The sequence below is a fragment of the Trachypithecus francoisi genome, unplaced genomic scaffold (assembly GCF_009764315.1).
Source record: "Trachypithecus francoisi isolate TF-2019V2 unplaced genomic scaffold, Tfra_2.0 Lachesis_group9, whole genome shotgun sequence".
Classification (NCBI taxonomy): Eukaryota; Metazoa; Chordata; class Mammalia; order Primates; family Cercopithecidae; genus Trachypithecus; species Trachypithecus francoisi.
In genome coordinates this window covers 8174990-8197891 of record NW_022681474.1, presented here as the reverse complement: position 1 = coordinate 8197891, position 22902 = coordinate 8174990, and the positions used below count along the sequence as shown (strand labels likewise).

General features: G+C 35.1%; 1 long non-coding RNA gene across 1 annotated transcript in view; it reads right to left on the bottom strand.

The window, feature by feature from the left end:
• Nucleotides 1-16786, bottom strand: part of LOC117082331 — a 33066-nt gene extending 16280 nt beyond the window's left edge. The window contains exons 1-2 of the long non-coding RNA XR_004436552.1: nucleotides 16496-16786; nucleotides 4306-4466 (exon numbers count right to left, since the gene is read on the bottom strand). This is a non-coding gene — a long non-coding RNA (uncharacterized LOC117082331). The remainder of the gene's footprint in view (nucleotides 1-4305; nucleotides 4467-16495) is intronic.
• Nucleotides 16787-22902: the final 6116 nt, after the last annotated feature.

Here is a 22902-nt window from a genome sequence, read left to right as displayed (position 1 = left end):
ACGAATAACACATCTCACACATATATTTAAATGACTGAACAAGAATACTTGAATTCCACAGTTGCATGGACAAAAATTGTTGATGAAATTTCTAACTATAAGACCCCTAACAACTGTATAATAAGTTGAATGGCAATTATTCCACTAGAATGTGATGTGAAAGCCTGAAATCAAGTGTGTGTGTTTTGAGGGGGGGGGGGGTGGGGGAAGCCTGGGCATTTCATTTTATTTTGTTTTGTTTTCTCACCTAACTAATCACCAGTATATATTCCCAATTACAAAGTATTGCTTTAAATTCCAATTATTGCTTTTTTAATTAAAAACTGATTTATATTTTAAATTAATATTCATATTCAAATGAGTATTTTGGGGGAGATTGGGGACAGCAAATCTCTTCAGAAGACCTCTGAGAAATACTTTGCTTAGTGGAACAAATATCTTAGGAGTGAATGATGAGTATAGGCCACCGTGGTACACATGCATCTGATAAAGTGGTCTCCCTGCCTCACCTTGGCCTCTTCCTCTCTCCCTCCCTCCTTCCCATCCTCCTCCTCTTCCTTCTGTTTTTAGGGATGCAAAATTTTTTTTAAATAATAATTTTAAGGTTTTATTTTAAAGATGCAGCAAAGCATGTCATTTCTAACCACCTAAACGTTTCAAAGGAGAGCCAAGAAAGGATAACTACAACGCAAAGAGAAACCCAAAGTAGCGGAAAGTGAGGAGGAGAGAGGCTTCAGCAAACAAGAAAGTGAAAAACTGTTCTCGAATCAACCTCTACACAAATTACAGTGCATTGTGCTCAGTTCTCACAAACATGTTTTCTTCTGCAAAAACTTAACATTGAAGCCTTTTCTAGCTAAGCTGCATCTTGCTTTTGGACACATACATGCCCATCATTTACTTATTTACCCTTATATCTTATACATGAGAGAGAAACCTCAGGATCGCTAGGTTTTATATAATGAATACAAGTTTTATATAATCATTGATCTTGTACTTTCTTCATTCCCCACATACCTGTGCTTAAATGAAATCTATAATTTTATTGTCCGATAATTCGTGAAAGCACATATAAAGACAGTGTGAAAAAAAAAAGAGGCTACATATTGCATAACATCATGGATAACTTTGAAGGTAGTTAAAACATTTTAATAGTTTCATTTGACTTCAAAATAAATGTGTGCAAAAGTTAGTAACAATGCTATGAACTTAGTTTAAGTAGCAGCTAAACTGTAGCTATTAATATACCGTAGAGTAGTTGCTGCCAGTTGAAATAGAATGTTCCAGGCCAAATATTAATAGATGCATTTATTCCCACTAAGCAAGCTAAAAAACTAATAAAGTATTAGTTTGGTAATAAAGTAATTAGTAAAACTAATAAGTATTGCCCACAGATTACTCTTGCTAATTCAGGTTTATGAAAACATGAATTTGTATTCCACAAGAATATATTCACATGTGGTTACGTTGCTTACCTAATTTGATTCAATCTAATGAATATTTCCATGTATGATTTATCCCTTATTCCCTATTTTTCTATATAGCATCTTTCCAGCTATGTATTCACCTACCTATCTATCCATTTTATATTTGACACCTAAACTCATTTGATATATTTCAAGAAAGTAAAATTAAACTGATATGGCAGTTATTTGTTGGCAAAATAAAGATAGATTAGTAAAGTCACATTTTCCCAGAAATGTTGTTATTACAAGTAACTGTCTGTCATGATGTCCATACTATAGTTGAAGGTCATGGTCATTTACCAAAGCCATACATTTGGCAGGACAATATTATATCAATTGCTCAATAAGAGTGACACTTTTACTCCTACACACCTCTAATAAAACTTTCCATCATGAGTTCTTACGATATTACTTGGTGACATAATGACAATGTGGGCATTTCCACAAAATCTCTGTAACTGCTGATGACATTTATACAGCTGTTGAAAATGCATAGAGAATACAACCTATGATTCCCACAAGTTCCTTTTATATGGCAGTGTCCTATCTAGAAGAAAATTTAGACATTATGTAGAACACACAAGTATCCTGCGTTTCAGTTTTTTAATATGAAGCAAGTTTTATCACGTGAAAAATACGACAGTCCTTGACATTTCTTGGTTGTGAAAAGCCAGTTGGTCGAGGAAGTCCTGTTCACCTGGAGAAAACTTAGGACATCACATTTCACATGTGTGCACTGAGCACAGCCACTGAGACCTTGCTCGCCTTCCTCCGATGCTGTTTGGCGTCTTCCCTCACCGCTTAAGTGATGGAGCTTTCTCTCATCAGGGCTGCTCACATACCTGAGGTGGGTGACAGCAAACACTTGGGGAGGAGTCTCTTAAACTGAACTCTCCCTCCACTTGGTCTCTAAGGCATGGCCTTCTTCACAAAACCTTTAAATCTATCATTAAAACTAAGGATGAAGAAACAAAATGGCTCAGAGAATGCAGCAGGTAATGTCAGTTCACGTGGAGAAGCAAACAGCCATTGAGAGCAGGTAGCTTTTTCTTGCAGGCAGCACATGAAACAGGTAAGAGTAAAACACTTAGGGCCAAAGATAGGAGCTCAAATCTCTCTCAAGCCATTTCATTCAGCCCCTTTTCCTGTCCAAATTTCTGCTTCCTCATCTCTAAAATAAGGATAGTAACACCAGCGGTTTTTAGAAGCTGAAGGAGATGGAAATACTTCTAACTCTGAAAGGGCTAACTGACTCTTATTCGATGCCTCGACTTTTCTATTAACCAGTTTGAGAGAATTCTCCAAGACAGCAGCATTCTGAAAAAGCGGTCAGAGTGGACAGAGAGAATTCACTGGGGGAGAAGCGTGGGGAACGGAACAAACAGGGAAACTTAGATTCCTTTCTAGATGGTTTCACTTTCTTCATGGTTTTCCTAAAGCACTTCTGTTTTTGACCTGCTGCAAGAAGTTTCACATAACCATTAACAAATGGAAATTTTTGTCAAACATGGACACCAGAATGCAGTGTATCCCACTGTATCTTAACAGGCAGAAAAGCTGAACAAGCTTGACTGGCAGCAGACACCAGCTTCTATGGCATAACTCACAAGTAATGAATACTCAATCATATATTGATCATATACTCTATGCAAAAATGCATTCCATTCATTTATCATCATACCTCTAACTTGCAGGGTATGGAATATGAGTGCACTGTGTACAGAGAACTGGGCTACAATTTAATCTACTTTGGAAATTTTATTCAATCTGTACATGTGCATGTGTGGGTAAACACAGCCAGTTAAAATGAAAAATAATTGAAATCAGCATTACATTTAACAGATTTGCTCTATAAATTCTGCGCATTACACATAACTAACATAGACTCTTTGATCAAAGAGAGATCAATGTAATTCAGTGACTCATCTTTCATAAAGAGTGTAATGAAGCAATTTTCACTATTGGCATAACAACTTCTTGCATAAAACCTATTTCAGTAATTTTAATCAAATATTTCTGAAAAATAAAGCATGTGCACCGTTCTTCTTTTGGATACTATTAAAGTATTACCAACAGCCAAAGCAGCAAATATCTCTCTGTATTGGCTAGATATATGCAAAATTGAATAATCCAATAATTATTTCCATTTACTGAATTTATGAAAGAAATGGAAACAAAATGCAGTTTGTGAGTAAATAACAACAAAAATCTGAGATTCCTTTTGCTATTTTTGCCTTTCAACAGTGCTTTCTGAGAATTTAATTATATTATTCCACTTAATGGAATTATATTATTCCATTTAATTCAATCCAATCCATTCTAACAAAAAAATATATTCAAATTTTGTTTGAGCGCAGTGCCTAGAGTTCGAACAGGGCCTGGGTGATGTATCATAAGAGTGCATCATAGAAACAAAACATTTTAGTAACATGAAACACTAGAAGTGAAAAATGTGACTGCCTCAAGTGGTGCATACATGTACTTTAACATGAGATTCCTTTTAATCTTGATGAGTTTTGAACATAAACCCTTATACCGTAAAGGACATAGGGAGTCAGTAGAAACTTTGGGCTAAGCCTTAGACTTGTTGGCAATGCTGCAGTTTATTTAAAATCGGAAAGCATTCCCCACTAGTGAAAAAAGGGAGACAAAACAAACAAAACAAAAATTATACTCAATACGAGTACCCAGCACTAGAACAGTAAACTTAATAACCTAATTCTACTCCCTTTATTCAGAGAAAATCAATTTCTTAAAAGTCAAACCCTACTAATATTAATCAGAACTGAGAGAACTATTATTAAATAACTATATTTAGAGAAATGTTTATTGAACTCACGTGAAGTTCAACTTCATGGGAACAGAATTCTGTCTTGTTCTCTTCAGCTCCTTAGTGTATAGAATAGTAACCAACAAATAGTAAATACTAGATTGTTACTGAGTGAATCAGTGTGGTGGATTCAATATTGCGGTCAAATATATGGAGGATGTTTTGGAGTCCTGAAAAATGTTTAGGTGAAAAAACAGTAAATATTACATATATATCATGATCATAAATTATTTAGTGGTTAAGGGAAGTAATTAAAGGGAAATATCTCCAAAATATTAAGTTGCTTAAGGGGAAAAAAATACAGTGTTATTTCCCACTCCCACTCAATGTATCTTTGCAGTTTCCAAATTTTCCTCAGTGGGTACAGATTATTTTCACAATAAAATAGTTTTTAACAACATCCTTTCACTTTCTAAAATAACTATTAATGTGAATGGTTGTGGCTACTGACTGGAAAAAAAGGGGCAGTTTAGAAAGGTGAGAATTTGGAAAAAGAAAATGGATCTTTCCTGTGTTTCATTGAAAACAAATGATTGAAATATGATTAATATAAAATACTAATTTGAACAGACTCAGCTGTGCCTATTTGAGAGGCAGTAAACTGCAGTGACTCAGAACTCAGGAACATGACTTGCTGGATACCAGCTTGGGTGAGCTGGGAAACCCATGGGCTCAGTCTGTTTCAGTTGCTTAACCTGAAGTTACTTAAACCCAATTTCAGATCTTTTTTTTTTTCTTAATCTGTGAGATGCGGTCACATTAGCACTCATATCTTATTCTGAGGATTACCAAAGTTAACACTTGTTAAAGCATGTCGAACAGTGTCTGGCACATGTTAAATGCTGTTAATGTAAGCTCTTATTATTAACCATTGTTCACCTTATACAAGGGACTGCAGAGAAACAAACACAAACATGTTCAGCTTCATTCTGGACCTTTAACTCTGCCAAAACCCCTTCCTGTCTAGAGCAATACTTCCCTTTCCCCTTTTCTTGTTTTTCTCAGTGCTGTGTCGGGTCTGTGACATCAAATATTATCCTGCATATATGGTCACCAAGCCTATATTCTCCCAGATATATATACCTGTTTCCACTTCCTGCTGTGCAACAGTACCACCAAGAACCCTGCCTTGGTTCTCAGCTTGATGTATTTTGCTTTAAATGATATACACAGGCTGGCTATTCAAAAACAGTTTCCCCCGCCCCTCTTTGAAATCAGTGCTGTGTTGATATTGAAATTGAGGTACAGCTCATCTGAGCAGTGCTTTGGTTAGTTTACCACTTAGAATCAACTCATCTTGTTCTACGCTTTTGCCCAGGGCAGTATCACACAACATGTAGAAAATTAATAAATGTATATTGATAACTAGATTTACAGAATGCCTCTAGTGAATATTTAGAAAGCTTACTAGGCCTAAATCCAGGAGCTAAAAGGTGAAAATTGTGTTTACCTTCAATGTATGGACAGTTACTGTCCCAATAATGGCAGTTTGTAGCTTAAAAAAATAGTGACATATATATGTATGTCAATCGAGAGAGACAGAGAGAGAGAGAGAGAGATGTCACTTAAGCCCCACATACTCTTCAGAGTATACCTGCTACCTGCAGGTATCACATGCAATTAGCCACGAAGTTGTAGTGAGACTTTTCAATTCTTGGCCATATATAGATTTTGCTGTATGTAGGAATACTCTACACAACTACCCAGACAAGCTTCTCAGTTATTCTTGGCATTCTATTTTAAAGATATAGAAAGAATGGACAACTGACTGAGCATAAATTAATTCCCTTATTTGTTGAAAGGTATATATCTTGTCTAACCAACAACAGTCTTTTAGAGGGCTGGAAATGGTCCTGAGACAGGGAGGCACTCACTGCTAACCATCTCCAAAACTTAAACCAACATCAAACCCATTGAAATCTCAGAGCCTGTGAGGTTTCCCAGGTTAAGACAATTAACTACTATAGCTGTTTACTACGACCAGAAAGAGGCACCAAGTGTTAGTTCCCAAGTCCTTCCTAAATCTTTTACAGTTTCTAACACTAAGAAAGCACACAATACTCTTTAGATTAACACACCAAATTCTTAGCAGGATGTTAGAGTATTCCCAGTAAATCCCAAATAGGGCCAGAGGGATCACAGCCTTTCATGTGTGTTTGACCTAAGGCTCTTTCTCTAGTGAAAATTATTTCTCTTTCACCATTAAGAAGAACCTACATAAAGAAATGCTGAAGGAAAGAGACACCTGCCCATCCCAATCAAACGACCTAGTCTCAGTTATCAATGCAAATGGTGAATATCACCACCATTTTTTCCAACATCCAGGGCAGAGAAAGAATCTGTGTTTAGCTTCAATTAATTTAGGATTGACACTAATGTTTCAACGAGGACAAAGATAACAAAAAGTTAAGTTTCTAAATACATGGTTCTTTAATGCAGATCAATGACTATTCCAGGAATCTTCCTCGCTCTCCAATTTCCAGGATTGAGAAACAGAAAAAAATACTTAGAAAGCAAGCCCAGATCGTCTGAGTAAGACATTATGCTTCAAGAATAGAAGATAACCTATCAACATTACAATAATCTCAGGTTTCTAGAAACATATGTAATACAACAAAACAAAAGCAAAGCTCACCTTAGGTTGAAGAAAGACATAAACAAAATATAGTGATGCATTCACTGGGTTTTGGGGAAAATCTACCCGGATGAAACTTGGTGATGCTGATGGCAGACTATTTAGTAAACCAACCAATTTTGTAAGACTATCTATCTTTTAACTTTTTTATTTTATTTTATTTATTTGCCTATTTATTTATTTATTTATTTGAGACGGAGTCTTGCTCTGTGTCCCAGGCTAGAGTGCAATGGCGCAATCTCGGCTCACTACACCCTTCGCCTCCTGGGTTCAAGTGATTCTCCTGCCTCAGCCTCCCGAGTAGCTGGCATTATAGGCGCCTGCCACTGCAACCAGCTAATTTTTGTATTTTTTAGTAGAGATGGGATTTTGCCATGTAGGCCGGGCTGGTCCTGAACTCCTGACCTCAGATGATCCACCCGCCTCAGCCTCTCAAAGCAATGGGATTACAAGCATGAGCCACCACACCCGGTCAACCTTCTTTTTTTTGTATTGAACGCTGTTCACGCTTAAGACTTCCTGATGATTACTAAAGTGGCCTATGTTCCTTCGTACAGTTGACTGTATTTTGAATATACCATTGAGAGAATGGCTAAGAAAAAAAAAAAAAATCCAGCGAGTCAATAAGAAAAAATGTTGAACTCTAAGATTATTCACTTTCTGGAGAATCCTTCTGTACCTCTTATTCTACTTCCTCAAGTAATATTAGCATATTTTTTTACCCAAGCAAGCAGGAATAAAACCTGTCGCTTCAAGTTTTCTGTTGCACAATTTATTTTGAAGGATGTTATTCTCTGATGTTATATCTAAATTTTCGAAAGAAACATTAAGAATGTGGATGCTCGAGAATCAGAATTTGAAAAAACAAAACAAAAACAAGTCTTGTTTCCTTTTTAAAGTAATCTGTTGCAGGAGTTTTTTGTGTGTAATGGTATTGCTTTTGGAAGTGTAATTCTTTTCATTTTAGACTGAAACAGTATTGTTTTGGACAAAATTAGAAAGCATATTCATTTTATTCTTTCATTATGCCTTGATGTACATACGAACATCTATCTAGCTGTCAGGGTTTTTTTGTTTTTTTTGTTTTGTTTTGTTTTAAGTCTGTTCTATGCCCTGAAAGGGAAGTTTGAAAAAAAAAAAGTTGTGGCATTTCACCACTCAACCCTCAAAGTGAGAGGTAAAACACACACACACACACACACACAGTTTGCAGAGCAATCTCATCTGTTTCCACTTCCTGCTGTGCAACAGTACCACCAAGAACCCCTGCCTTGGTTCTCAGCTTGATGTATTTTGCTTTAAATGATATACACAGGCTGGCTATTCAAAAACAGTTTCCCCCGCCCCTCTTTGAAATCAGTGCTGTGTTGATATTGAAATTGAGGTACATCTCATCTGAGCAGTGCTTTGGTTAGTTTACCACTTAGAATCAACTCATCTTGTTCTACGCTTTTGCCCAGGGCAGTATCACACAACATGTAGAAAATTAATAAATGTATATTGATAACTGTACTTACAGAATGCCTCTAGTGAATATTTAGAAAGCTTACCAGGCTTAAATCCAGGAGCTAAAAGGTGAAAACTGTGTTTACTTTCAACGTATGGACAATTACTGTCCCAATAATGGCAGTTTGTAGCTTAAAAAAGTTGCGCCAAAATTCTAGGATTACATTTTTCTAAAGAAAAATCTTCAAGAAATTTTAAGATCTTATTAATTGAATTACCAGAAAGATTAAAGCATACGAAACTTCCTTTCATCTGATGTTCTATGAATCTTTGAAACGTTCATATTTTTGCTCGGAATAAACCTATGAATATTTTATTAAAATAAAGATCAGCTCTGAAGAACAAATTCAGTGCAAAGTACTTCAAAACTTACGAGATAGTAAGGTAATTTTTATTGACAAGTTGCATGGTATATTGTGGGAAGGCAGATATGGCAAGTCTACACAGTTATAATTCCAAGTATGCCATTAAAATAGCCACAGGAGAGGTAGGATCAACATGTTCTGAATTGTCAAATGAATGAGAAATCCTGAGCCATAAGTGAAGTTTTCTCATTAAGTTATAGTATGTTTATAATTTTCAAGACTGTGATTTTATAGTAGCTATGAAAATATTTTAATATAAATGAAATATATTAAAATAAGCTTAAACTCAAATAACTTAATTATGAATTATTATGGAAGATATCTAGAGCATTCTTTTTTGTTGTTTTTCTTTATTTTATTTTTTGAGACAGGGTTCTATTCTTTCACGCAGGCTAGAGTGCAGTGACACAATCTCAGCTCACTGCAACCTCCACCTGTTGGGCTAAAGCCATCCTCCCACCTTAGCCTCCTGAGTAGCTGGGACCACAGGCATGCATCACTACTCCTGGCTAATTTTGTTTTTCATAGCACATTACGTTACTGATTTCCCAGTGTGTAAGTAACCAAGATGCTCAAACAAGCAAATATTTTCCTTGAGTGTGACTTAGTATAAAAAAAGAGAAAGAGGCCGGGCGCATTGGCTCAAGCCTGTAATCCCAGCACTTTGGGAGGCTGAGACGGGCGGATCACGAGGTCAGGAGATCGAGCTCATCCTGGCTAACACGGTGAAACCCCGTCTCTACTAAAAAAAAAAAAATACAAAAACTAGCCGGGCGAGGTGGCGGGCGCCTGTAGTCCCAGCTACTCGGGAGGCTGAGGCAGGAGAATGGCGTGAGCCGGAGAGGCGGAGCTTGCAGTGAGCCCAGATCGCGCCACTGCACTCCAGCCTGGGCAACAGAGCGAGACTGCTATACTTTGATGCACTTTATAACGTTTTTTTGTTTGTTTGTTTTGCTTTGTTTTGTTTTGTTTTTGTGAAAGAAGTAGATTCTGGCAATTGATTTCCATTTGCAACCTACCTCCCTGATTAAAAGAAAGTCATTTTAAGAGAACATATTTGCTTTGGATTCAAACAATTTAAGGGCCGGGAAGTGGATTGGGGGGTTATATTTAAAGGTATCAGCTAGTCCAGATGGCCATCTAGCTTTTAAAACTGCCGCCAAGCAACTTAAATATGTTTTATTCTTCAAGAGATTTGGAAGCAATACAAGATATATTTTACTAATGTTCTGAAAGAATAAAGAAAGGGAGAGGAAGGAAGGGAGGGAGGGAGGGCGGGAGGGCACGCTTATACATGAAATAAGTAATATGTCTATATTTTTCTTCCCAACATTTGCCCCACATTTTTAAAAATTTTAGCCATCATCATATATGTGATCTTAAAAAGTCACTAGATCTTTTTGGGACTTAGTTGGTTTACCTCTAAATATAGGAACTTCAGTTGGTCTCTACAATGTCATCATAGCATAGAAATCTGCTCTGCATGATTTTATATCAAGGAATGCTATGTTGTCTACCAAACATGAAACTTTGGAACTAGAGGAATTCATGAGTGTCTGGGGAACAACATGTTCTGAGCTACATGATTCTGAATCACCTAGAGTTTGGTAGTAAGTGTTTTATGTTATATTCAGATATCTGCAAAATTAGTGATACATATACCATGTATCCAAATATTTAGCAAATAAAGATGTCTCATGTGTGCTGAGAATTTTACTCTTTTGGTAAAAGAATATTTTATAAAATTCCACTTAATGCAGATCTTGCAAATGGAAAGAAAAATTAACAAATCAGTTCTATTGTGATTCCTGATTTTAACTTACATTGAAATTGATGGTCACATACAGATAATAGTCTAAAAACTCAACCACATACTCATATGTTTGCAAAGATTCAGGATTTGGGCATTATGTAGATAGAACGTGTAAGGCTTACTAATCTAAGACTTTTCAGTCAGTATTCCAAATATGATAGCAGTCAGCCAGTTGGGTTCCTCCAATAAACTTATTTATTCTCACCAAGTCTCCCTTTCATGACTTTGATAATCAATTCCATTGGAATTTCAATAGTATTAAATAAATTATAAAACACACAGGAATAACTCCAACCTTTGTAGCAAGAATATTAGCTTAAATATGTTATATACTTTCTAGCTTATTATCCTCCTGGAATTTTTGACAGAGATGCCTATACAGGAAAATGCACTAGCTTCCTAAAATGTGAACAAACTCTTAAGAACTTACTATAGATTTAGATCATTTAATTACATTTTCAGTCACAGAGGCTTATGAGAAGTAGGTTATTAGATTCTGCTTCAATGCTCTATCTTTAAAATGTTTATTTTCCCAATTTCTGTTGTTCTTATGTTTTCCTCAGACTTCCACTGTTAGTATTCTAATGCATCTTCACAATTACATCTTTCTCTATTAAAGCAGGACTTCTGGAGGTTTTCTCTGAAGTGGTGGTTTTTACCCCCAAGGTTAGTTATTTACTAGTTGACTTATGCAGGGTCAAGTCAGTAGAGGAATCTCACTTTATTCTACATAAATATATGCATGAAACACCTAAAAGAGACGTAACAGGCTTTATATACTTGACACACCCTACTGGAAATGTCACTGCAGTACATATTAGATTCAAAATTACTAAACTTGCCTCTCTAACCCTATCTTCCTGTTTTTATCTCTCAAAAGGACAACATGTGAATCTCTTCTCTCTAAATGTAAAATAAAATAATTTATATCACATAAGTATAATTATATTTGAGTAATATAAGCCAAACTAATTTATCATTTATAATTTTATCATAGCCATTTCTCTTTTAGTTGACAACTTTTGTTTTGACACGAACTACAGATCTTGGACATCAAGTTTTTAGATATTTTCACTCATGGGCTCCATATTTTTCTAACACTGCTATTTTAAACTTCTTTCTCAGATTTAACTTTTTGATTCCTCACTTTAGGTAAATAAGTATTATTTTAAACTTTCAGCCATTTTTATGTATCTATAAGTGTAAAACAAACATGGAAAGAAGCACAAAAAAATGTCTTTTCCTTCCTCCTTTGTGTAACTCAAAATAGCTGAATTGATTTACCTCCAAATATCTACATAGAGTTTAACTTTGAACAGACTTGAAACACACACAAGGTTTTCAGAAACTTGTAAGTGACCAACGACATAGAGGAATAACAAAAGTCATCTTGAAACTTTAAATACACTAGTTTTTGCCACAGACATTTTAATTTACTAGCTGGAGATAGAAACCTCTGAAACAGCCATTTATCTTTTAGTTAAAATGCAGCCTCGTAAATACACGCATCTGTCCTGTGTATGTTTTTTTTTTTTAATCCCAAGTAGTATCATTTGTAAAATAGATTTCATGATACGTTTTACCATTCAGCAAAGTATTTAAACGTTCTTTCTTTAGAAAGTAGAATCTTGCAGATTAGAATAACTGTGTTGAAAACATAAGAAATATCCCTTTACAACTGAGGAGATATCCTGTTTCATCCTTGGGTTTTATATTATTTAATAGAGGTAATGCTGTCATGCAGATAGTACCATTTAAATAACTTCATTTAAGGCCTTGATGGGCGTTTTGTAATCATTCTCAGGGGGAATCATTACTATATCCAGTTCAGTCATATATATTTTAAATATGGAATTATTTTAGCGAAATATTCAATGTTTGTGTTTAGCCAGAGACAATTTAAGTTAAATTTAGGAAATACCTTTGAAGAGTTTAACTTTCTCTTTTTCACCTTTAGTGATGTATTAATCACTAACCCTTGAATTGCTGGTGCGTTTAAGGAAGAATGTTATAGATGTGGGCCCAATATTTTCATGCAAGTGACACTATTGCTTCTCATAGCCTTAAACACGGCCTTAATATATACTTGTTTGAACTGCTTCCTCTCTACCAGAGCAGTTTTTCCATCCTTTTCTGTTATCAGTTGAGGAAAGATCTATTTTTGAAATTTGTTCCCATAACTAAAATGAGGTGGATTAACTTTGGCCATGAAGCCAAGCGTTGTGAAGACGGAGATGTAAAAGTCAACACTATTAAAATCAACCACTCTCTGGGGACCTGTTCTCCTTTTGATAGACTCAGAGTGTTCATTAGTTCTTTTGAATTTCTATGGGAGATCTGTGGGCAGAACCAAACCAGGAAATAGTTGCCTCCTAACTTTGAAAATACCGGGGGACCACATTGACACTTTCCACTATGTCATTCTGCTGACCCTTGAGCTCTGCTTTTATCTTCCTTCAATGAATCATTCCACTGTGGTTTTAATTAAGAAAAATCATGTTGTAGGGAGTGAAATGATCTGGAAAGGATCAAGCCAAAATTTATACCTAACTGGCTATCTTACAAACACAACGGATTTTTTTCCTGCATAATTCATTCCTTAAATTTTAAAAAATACCCTTAAGGAGAGGGGGGAAACATCATTTTTACAAAAATATTTTAATTAAAATCTTACACTGTTCACTTCTTAATTTTATCAGAGGTATATAATTAAGCAATTCGCCATAGGTAATAAATACTCTGGATTGTCTAACACTGTCTAGAGTCCCCTAATCATTTAAAAAAAATAGTTTCGCTTCTTTTGAAGCTCCTGTTTTTGTTTCCTGGGTGCTGTGATGAAAACCAAACAGAGCTGATATTTTCTTAGAATAATAAGCAACTTAAAATTTGAAGTTGTTTTGTAACCGTAGTGTCTTACCTGACTGTGATAGTCTAAAGGGATGGTTCTAGAAACTGAATTTGTTACTCTTAGAATTGTGTAGACTATTTTAAAGGCATGATATGTTGGAAAAAATGGTTATTTCCAGGGAGTTTCTTCAGATAAATAAATGGGTTAAATATAGCAATAAGCATAATAGAGGACTTTAGTAAAACTAAACACTTTTTAACAGTTTTAAGAACTGGGTGAGCCCAAGAAGCTGAACTGGAGTCGAAAACAAACTCATTCAACAATAGAGAAGAAAGGAAAACGGAAGCAACGGAGAATGGAGCTGTCTTCGTTGCATGATTAGAGTTAAATGCAAATACGTGATGTTTGGTTTAAATGAATTTAATTGATCCTAGAATATAGTCCAGACTTTAGATGCTACATCTTATACTATTTCTGTAGTAAGCCAGATATTGTTAAATGAATTTATATCAATGTAACTGACTAATAGAAGCTAAGTTTATTTTGAGAGGCCTAACATATTCAGGGAAATTTTTCATTATGTAAGCAAGTGATTTGAAGAGACTTAAAATGGCTTTCATGTTTATGTTTTATAAGTTTTATAAGTTAATATCAGCTCCTGAAAATACAAACCACAACTACATTTTAACACCATGTATGTAAGTCTACTTTTTCTAAAAAAAAAAAAAAAAAAAAAACTACCTGAGGTAAGTAGAAATTTACCTCTGGTGCACAGTAGTTCAGATTGGAATATTTCAAGGACATAATAATAATGGGGTTTTTATTTTTTTAACCTAACCATGAAAAATAAAGTCTTATTTTATAACTATGCAGATTGAAACAATTTAAGATGCTTATTATTGGCTCATGGATTATTTATTTAATTCTACCTTTTGATCAGATATTCTCTACAAAGTGTAATGGTAAGATGCTTGGGACACAATGTAGAGAAAATAAAAATTGTGGGTGGGTAGGCAAATAGTCTAATATAATTCAGTGACATTTACATTCATGAGCCCAGTTGGCAAAAGTCATCTTATTTTTCGTTAAGTGTAGGAAGAATCATAGAGTGATTCTTAGAGATCACTGATTCCATTTACAGTGGCCATGTAAATTCTTAAATTCAAATGCAGTCCTTTTAAGGCCCACAGGGACAGGATGTTGAGAGAAGAGAAACAACTCTATCAGCCTCCAAGTGAACAGGAGAGTGCTCCCTGGCACAAGGTAGTGCCTGAACCTGGCCAGAGGAAAACTCAGCCCAGAAATGTGTACAGCGGGAAGGGGAGCACTATGGGAGCCACCTCCTGGGGATGAGGTCTGCAGTGCATCTAAAGGGTGTTAAAAGTAGAGGGGAGAGCGTGGACTTGGTTGGAGAGCTGGGTTAGCCTCAGACACTTATCACTTATTTGTTATTTGGCAAATGATGTAACCGAGACTCTGTCTTCTCATTTATATTATGAAGATTACAGTCTCATGTTGGTTAAGAAAATCAAACATGCACAAAGCTAGGTGATGCCCCAAATGGACTGAACAGGTCCCACAAATAGGATTTTAGATTTGGCGAATCTCTCTTTACTAATTGTTCGCACACTTAAATACTAAAAACATTTTATGCTGATAGAATTTCCACGGAAAATTCATCTCTGGACACATCTTCAGGCCCCAGGGAACTTTAAAGGGAACATTTAACTTTTCCAGTAGGCAAGAAGGATGATACAAGAGAAGTTTAATTCCTTTGAAAAATCTATGGGTGACGGATATTATTTGAATTACAATGAATGATGAAGAAATATTTCCTTCTGTCTATGTTTGTTTCTCTCCATTTTCATAGCATCTAAAATATTTGGTTAATACCATTTAAGAATATCTAATTTACCACAAAGGATAAAAATCAACAGATTGTATACCCTGGAGTATGTTTACTGTAATTTCCAGTATAAAGAAAAAGGTTAGCCAAGTGCTAAGCCATTTGCTATGTAATTTTTAAAGTCCTCTACAACTGAAAAATTGTTTCCATTGCTTTATGGAAAAAGAGCTTCAGAATGATCAGAATGACTTCTCCATGGAAATTGATATACAATAAAATCCATTTCTGTCTCTTTTCAATGAAATTGCTTTCTAGTTTCCAATGGCTAGCTCCACAAAAAATGACTTGCTCCAGTATAAAAATGAATATCATTGGGTAGCATCTGGAATTCTAGCAATTGAATTCAAGTATACCTCATCCTTAAGGTCTCAAGCTACATTGGAATATTACAAATAACACACTAGTCAAATATCCTGATGTTGGTTTTTCGATTGTGCTTTTGTTCTTTGAAAACATTGAATTAGCCAAAATTGACTTTTTAATTACGAAATAAGAAGTGCTTAGAATGTACTTTTTGTCCTCTTCCTTCTCCATTTTTTTTCCTTCATTTCTGGGAATCTAAACCAAACCAAACATGATAATTTCAGAAGAGATTAACTTGATTTTTTTCCCTTTATCAGTAGCAGACTCTAACTTACCCACCTTTCCCACTATTTCTTTGAGTTAGAATTTGAACAATTTAAGCCTTCACATTTGGAATTTTATCTCTTTTAATCTTTGTAACTATTATGAGTAAAAATCAGGAAATGCCTCATTGGTACCCTGGGTTTCTCAGACAACCCACTGATTTATGGTCTTGAGACCATAAACTCATTTTCCTTACATGAATGATATTTCCACATCCACAACAATACCACCAAATATATGTATCTAGCACTGACTAACTGCAAATCCTCAAAGTGAACCGCATGCATTTTGGTATTGCATAGTTTGCTGATTTATGATTTCCCTTAATGTACATAGTTCACATTTTTGGAAGAATTCCACAAAAGAAGAAGAAAAGGAAATCTAATCTAAAATTGCTATTTTGAAGGGGATAGCAGATTGAAAATGAGAATTTTGAAAATTTCAATACCAGTGGGGAAAGCATTTGCGAGAGTTTAGAAGGACAGCAGATGGTACTCACAGGGGACCGCCAGGGGCCGGGAGAACTGATATCCTGAGTCCTCTTGAAGAGCAACAGAGGTTGCTTCATTAAGTGCAAAAGCATCGTTTTTAATTTGAAAACTGTGGGCAGAAACAGAAGCCCAAGACTAATTTTTCCATTGCTAACTCTAGAGTCTCGGCCACCGAAGTCTGAAGATACTTTCTTTGAGAATGCATATTATTTTACTCACAACTAAAACATTTAAGTATCTTAGCTGATCAGTGGAGTGAGATGAAAAGGTTTCTTTTTTGAATCATCAGATAGAGATGTACAAGGGAGAGAGCACACAGGGTGTGTTCAGAAGGGCTTGCTAAAGTGCTCAGCTCTTAGCATTAAAAGTGTGGTGTTTATACACCATCCTGATGGAAAACACTGCTTTCCAAATCCTAGTCACATTTTAGGATTAAGTCACAAATTTTAGGATTTCCTAAAATCCTGGTTTTGTTTTAAAACACAAAAAAATGTGTTTTAAAAGTCACTGGATAGGAGGAAAGAAAGAACAGATTCAGCCAACCGCTACTGATTTATTATAATTGTCCCCATTGAAATTGGGACAAAATTTGTAACATGCTACTCTGAAACTGATTACCTTCTCAATTCTGTCAATAGCAGAGAATTGAGCCTCAACAGCACCAATTCAAAATAGTTTAGGTCTTGCCCCTGCCTGATTATGTAACAGAAAAGCACAAAGTTTGAGGGGTGAAGTCGGAGGTGGTTATTTTTCTAGGAAACTTCCTTCTCTTCCACTAATGTGTGAATGAGTAAGGACAGTGAATCTCTGTTTCTGATATAAATATTAGGGGTAGAGGCTGAGTAGAAGACCCTCTTTCTGTTTTCAGTAGCTCCTTCTCATTCACCAATGGTAAGGGAGACTTGGCTGTCAACCATAAGTGTACACATGTATATCTTTATAGAGTAGAGATACATCTGCATATAAAAAAATCTGCCATAAGTGATAGAGTAGAAAATAATGTCCTACATGCCAGAATGTTCTCCTAAATTAGACATCTTGCAGGTATTCAGCATTCTTTCCATTTCCAAATTGCTCCCACTCCCTGTTTTTTCATCACCCCTTTTTTCCTCATTAGCTCATTGGAAATAAATATTTTTAGTTTAATGTTTGTTTGTTTTTTTCTTTTTCTGCACAGAACCACATATGTATGAGATGTATGCAATGATTTCTCAAGGAAAAAAATGTTTTAAAAGTACAGCATGGCTGGTGGTTTTAAAAAACGTAGTCATTCTTCTCACTACAACAGAGTAAGATAAGCAGGGTAGATCTGTTATTTCCAAATTAAAGGTGATTAAACTAAGATATATGGACAGATGACATGGCATGTGAGGTTTATAGGGCTAGAAATTGCAGAACCATGTAAAACTCACTTTAACTACAGTACAGCAACGGCACCCTCTATCCTTATAATGACATCCTGTATAATTTCATATGCTCTGTATCTCACTTTAAATGTAGCATAAGGATGAAGCAGTAGAAAACGAACGCCGGGCCTTTCAATAATGAGGCTCAGGTTTGCTATCTTAATTTCAGGAATTAGGAATACGAGGGATGCTAAGGAGACTGTTTAAATTTTTAAAAAGTTCTCTCTATGCCTGATACAGATGCAAATTGCTTGCTCATTACATTCTATCAACCTTTTTGAACAAGTTTACTAAAACAATCATTCTCTGGCAGTAAGACAGCTTACCTGCCAAGCTTGACATTTCTATAACCAAATCAATATTTCAATAGCTTCCAACTATAAATCTGATGTTGATTTGAATTCTAGGGAGTAATGAATGATCCAATTAGAGAACAAACAAAAAAAGTAAAAAAAAAAATAATTAGAGTGTTTATTCTTCCTTGATGATAAGGAGTCCTTGACAAGACAGAATGCTGTTGCCAGCAAGCCTCCTTCTTTACGTGTAATCGATCTTGGAAGTTAAAGGTTTGTTTGCATTTTTAACATTGAGAGTTAAATATATTCCTTTGATTGAGCTGTTAAGTGGCAGCTCACCTACCCCAGAGTTTATTATTCCTTTGTGTCTGAAATGTGCAGGAATCTTCTGCCACCTGAGGTACACTTACAGATGAACATAGACATGGTTAAAAAAAAAAAAAAAAAGTACTCAATGCATTCCCTGCCATATAGGAAGACCCTTGAAAGGTCTGTTGAGCGAATAGTAAATGTTGTTGCACTTCTTTTACTTTTACAAGTTTCTTTTCGGGAGTCTAGAATTTGATAAACAATCAGACCCATTGGGTTGTTGATTGTATACCTAATATGATCAAAACTCTTTTCGAGACAAACCAGATTGAGATTCCAACAGGTTTGGTCTATTAAGGACAAATGATTGAATAAATAGGTTTCCCTCTCTTTCTCTCTCTCTCTCTCTCTCTCTCTCTCTCTCTCACACACACACACACACACACACACACACACATTTATTTATATAAAGTTTATTTAAAATGCTAAGAGTAAAGGGTAAATGCTCAGGAGATGTCACAGTGTATTGTGTACAATAATTCCTTCCTTGCTTTATGAACTAGCAATTCCTGTGAAAGAGCCGAACCTAGAAGGCTCATGAAAATGTGGTTGTGCTGAGAGAATAATGCTGATTCACAAGTATGAGGAAGAACAGAAGATAGGAATGGATCCCCAGTGGGTCCTGCAAGGATACGCCCTAGCTTGCCTGGGACATTAGGGGAATGAGGTGACATTATTCAAAGATGTTATGGATACTAGGGTAAAGAGTTTTATTCCATACACAGTAGGATATCACTGAAGGTTTTGAGCAAGGGCTCAGAATTTAAATTTTGAAAATTGGCAACATGTTGTGACCAACTGAAGCTAAGGGATGATTGAAATAAGAGAAATGGTTAAGACACTTAGAAAAACCAGGGTCACGGTGTTGGAAGGTCTGGACAGGGGAAGCTGCAGTAAACATGTAAAAGAGACAGGTGTAGAAAATAAATCTGGGTCTAGAATGAAAATAACTCCCATTTGCCTGACATACTTCATTTTTGACATAATTCTCAGGATACTACAAGGAGCTAAGGACATCTGTACAAAGGACATTATATTTGTAAATATATAATAGTAGTATTTTCTCATGGGGCTCCAAAGTTGTATATTTTGTTTGTCTTCGAACTAGTAAGATAAACAATGGTGCAGGTTAAAAGGCATTGTAGCATCAGAGATATGTCTGAGGTTTCAAGCCTGGATGGGGAAGATGATTAAAAACTCTGTCTTTGGAGTCAGAACCACTTGAGTTTGAAATTCCAGCTCCATTTCTTCTTTCCAAGTTGCTTTGGATCAGTTTCTTGCCCATCCTTAAGTCTGTTTCCATTTCTGTAAAGCAACCACCATAATGTGTCCTTTGCTATTTGTTGTAAGAATTAAATGAGACAATGCATGTAAAGTGCTTATAATAAATAGTAGCTGGTTAATGAGGAATTACCACTATAATTTGGTTTTAAAATGTAAAATTGGAGGCAGAATTTGGAGGGCATATCATGAGTTCAGAGTGATACATATCAAGTAAGTATTTAGAAATGTAGAACCAAAGAGAGCAAAAATCCCAAATGGGAAATGCTAAGTCTAGAGATGTTAGTTGAATCCAGAAACATGGATGATAGAGCCTTCCAAGGGGGCATATACAGAGATGACAGCCGGGGACAGATCTTTGGGAAATCCCTGAATGTAAGCAGTAGGAAGAAAAGCCAGAAAAAGCACACAGGAACTTTTAAACATAAAAGATACATGTTTTAAATTTTCTCCTTTAATAAAATTAGTATCATTTGCTCTATTTATGAAAAAAATGCAAATGTGAATTTCATGACCTTCATATTTGGTTTAATATCATCATGATTATAAATGGCTTCCCTAAGACACTTTTGGGATATGGACTCTATATTTTCTGAAGCTCAGAAATTTCTACTCTCTAATGAGTGTTTTTTGGCACCATGTAATTGACTAGAAGCTCACTTGAGCTTTGTTAGATAAATGTTAACTTCACGAACTTAGTGATTCAGCAAAATGCCTGTCAGGAAGAGTTCATGATTGCAGTGTGTGACACACGCCTCTGCCATGTGTCTTTTTTATGTTGTTAAAATGTCATTTTGTTAACATTTAAATCTATGAACAGTTATTAGTAAAGATGTGACATATAACTAGCAAAGAAAAGTGACCTGATGATCTAATAATTCATTCATTTTCCAACTATTATAGATGAATCAGGTCCATGAGAAAGCTCATAGGATAAATTTTAACCCTATGAGGCAGCGAAGACTTTTAGCCTTCCAAATGAAATTTTCAGTACCCATGTTCCAGAAAGCAAGCTGGGTTTCAATAAATCTCAGTACATATCCAGAGCATGTATTTTAATAACTCAAAGTATTCAAACTTTAGGGTTGCAATTAATTTCAAATTTTTAAATGGTAAAATTGTTTTCTTCATTGTTTCCAAACAAGAACTCCAGAATCTATAGTGTTTCGGGTAATAAAGGCAGCAGGTAGTTATACTTTATGAGTTTATTAAAGATAGAAACTCCATATACATCACCACACCCAATTTCCTCTTTCTCAAATATGGTCATTTATAAGAGCAAAACAAGAGACAGGGAGAAAATTGTAAACTAAAATGACAGAACAGTGTCTCCTGGTATACAAAGCAGGTTACCTTTTTCCCCCATGGGGTTGCAGTATAATTATTTATATTAGAAATAGGCTTGTTTTTTGAGCCAGAGCTTCTGAATTAAAATCATTTTAAGAAAACAATACCATGACTTCATTTAAGTAAGTGCTGTGATACAAGAAATGTGTTACACGGTGAGGAGATAAGATTTTATCCTCTGTGATTTCCAACGTTCATGAGCTTCTTGTTACTTTTAAAGAGACTTAAAGAAATATGATCTTAGAAACTGCTAGATTATTTCTAAGTTTCTGCAGCAAACTTTTATTTAAATATTACTATTTTTTTCTACACAGTGAGATAAAATGAGGACTAAAAGTAGCTTGCCCAAAGGACTTCTCAAAGGAAACATAAGGCAAATCAAACATATTTCTTGTTCCTGACATTTTTGGAATTGTTGAAGTAATTCAAAACTTGACCTCTCTCTATGGTCAAGAAGTTAATTTAAAGGCATCCTCTTAGAAATAATTACTTTAAAAGAATACAATTGAACAGATAGCATCCACTTATTCAGGTATAATTATTAGTAAAGATATTGAAGTGAACTGACTTTGTTTCTGTTTCCACCAATCTTTAATGAACAAAGGATAAAACTATTGGTTAAAATGACGCTTTAGAATTGTCCATGAATATTGTTTCTTTCTCAGTACCAGGGCTGACTGCTTAACAATTAAGTAATAAAAGCATTCATTGTACATAATATTGTCCAAAAGACTTGGTCCTGAAAACCATGAAACCAGCTAGAAAATGGAACAGATATTGAAATAATGAAGTCAGTACACAACATTGTAATTTGGTTGTTTTAGTGATATTTGGAATCATATGGATTTTGCTTCACATTTCAACCCTGTCCCTTCCTCATAGCCATTTGGTCCCTGTCTTCTAGATCGATCTGTAGGGAGTTGTGAGGATTAAATGATGCCTGTGGCACCCAACACAGCATGTACATTTAAGAGCACTCTCTTAAGATTTCATAATCTCTTTCTTCCTTTATTTAGGATTTTGCTTTGTGGAGTAATGGTCAAGGACAACTTTACTTGGTTTTATGTCTACAAAACAGTCATGTGTGAACTAAAGAGTATGTTATTGACTCAAGAGTCATCATACTTGAATCATGAAGTAGATTTTCTATGGTTAAAAACACTGGTTTTAAAAATACGGAAAGTCATAAATGAGTCATGGCAATCTTGTGAAAAAAGCACAGATTATGCAGAAATGTATGATTCATCTGTGTTTTCCTTAAACTTTTATCTGGTGAGAGAGAAGGTTTATTGATTTGCACACCTCCTTCTAGGATTATTGGAGCATATGCATGAAATTTACATTCAAAATAGAGAAGAATAACTGCCACAAAATCCTTCATTTTAAATTGAGGGACAAAATCTATTACAGATTTCCTGTCTTACACAATTTCTATAATAAGAATGGATTTTATGATCTGGAAAGAAGTTCAATAAAAATAAAAGTTGTCTATAATAATAAAAGCTATAGACCATGAAATATAAGAAATATGAATATATATGAAATTTAGAAAAAAATGTGACGTCCCTCTCATTTCCAAATTATGTCCCTTCAATAAACACAAGAATAAATGGGTTCCATTTAGAGAGAACAATGATGGATTTTTCTTAAAAATTATAAAACTGATGAAAATTTTGTCTATTTTTTTGTTGGTTTTTTCCTCTGTTTTATGAAATG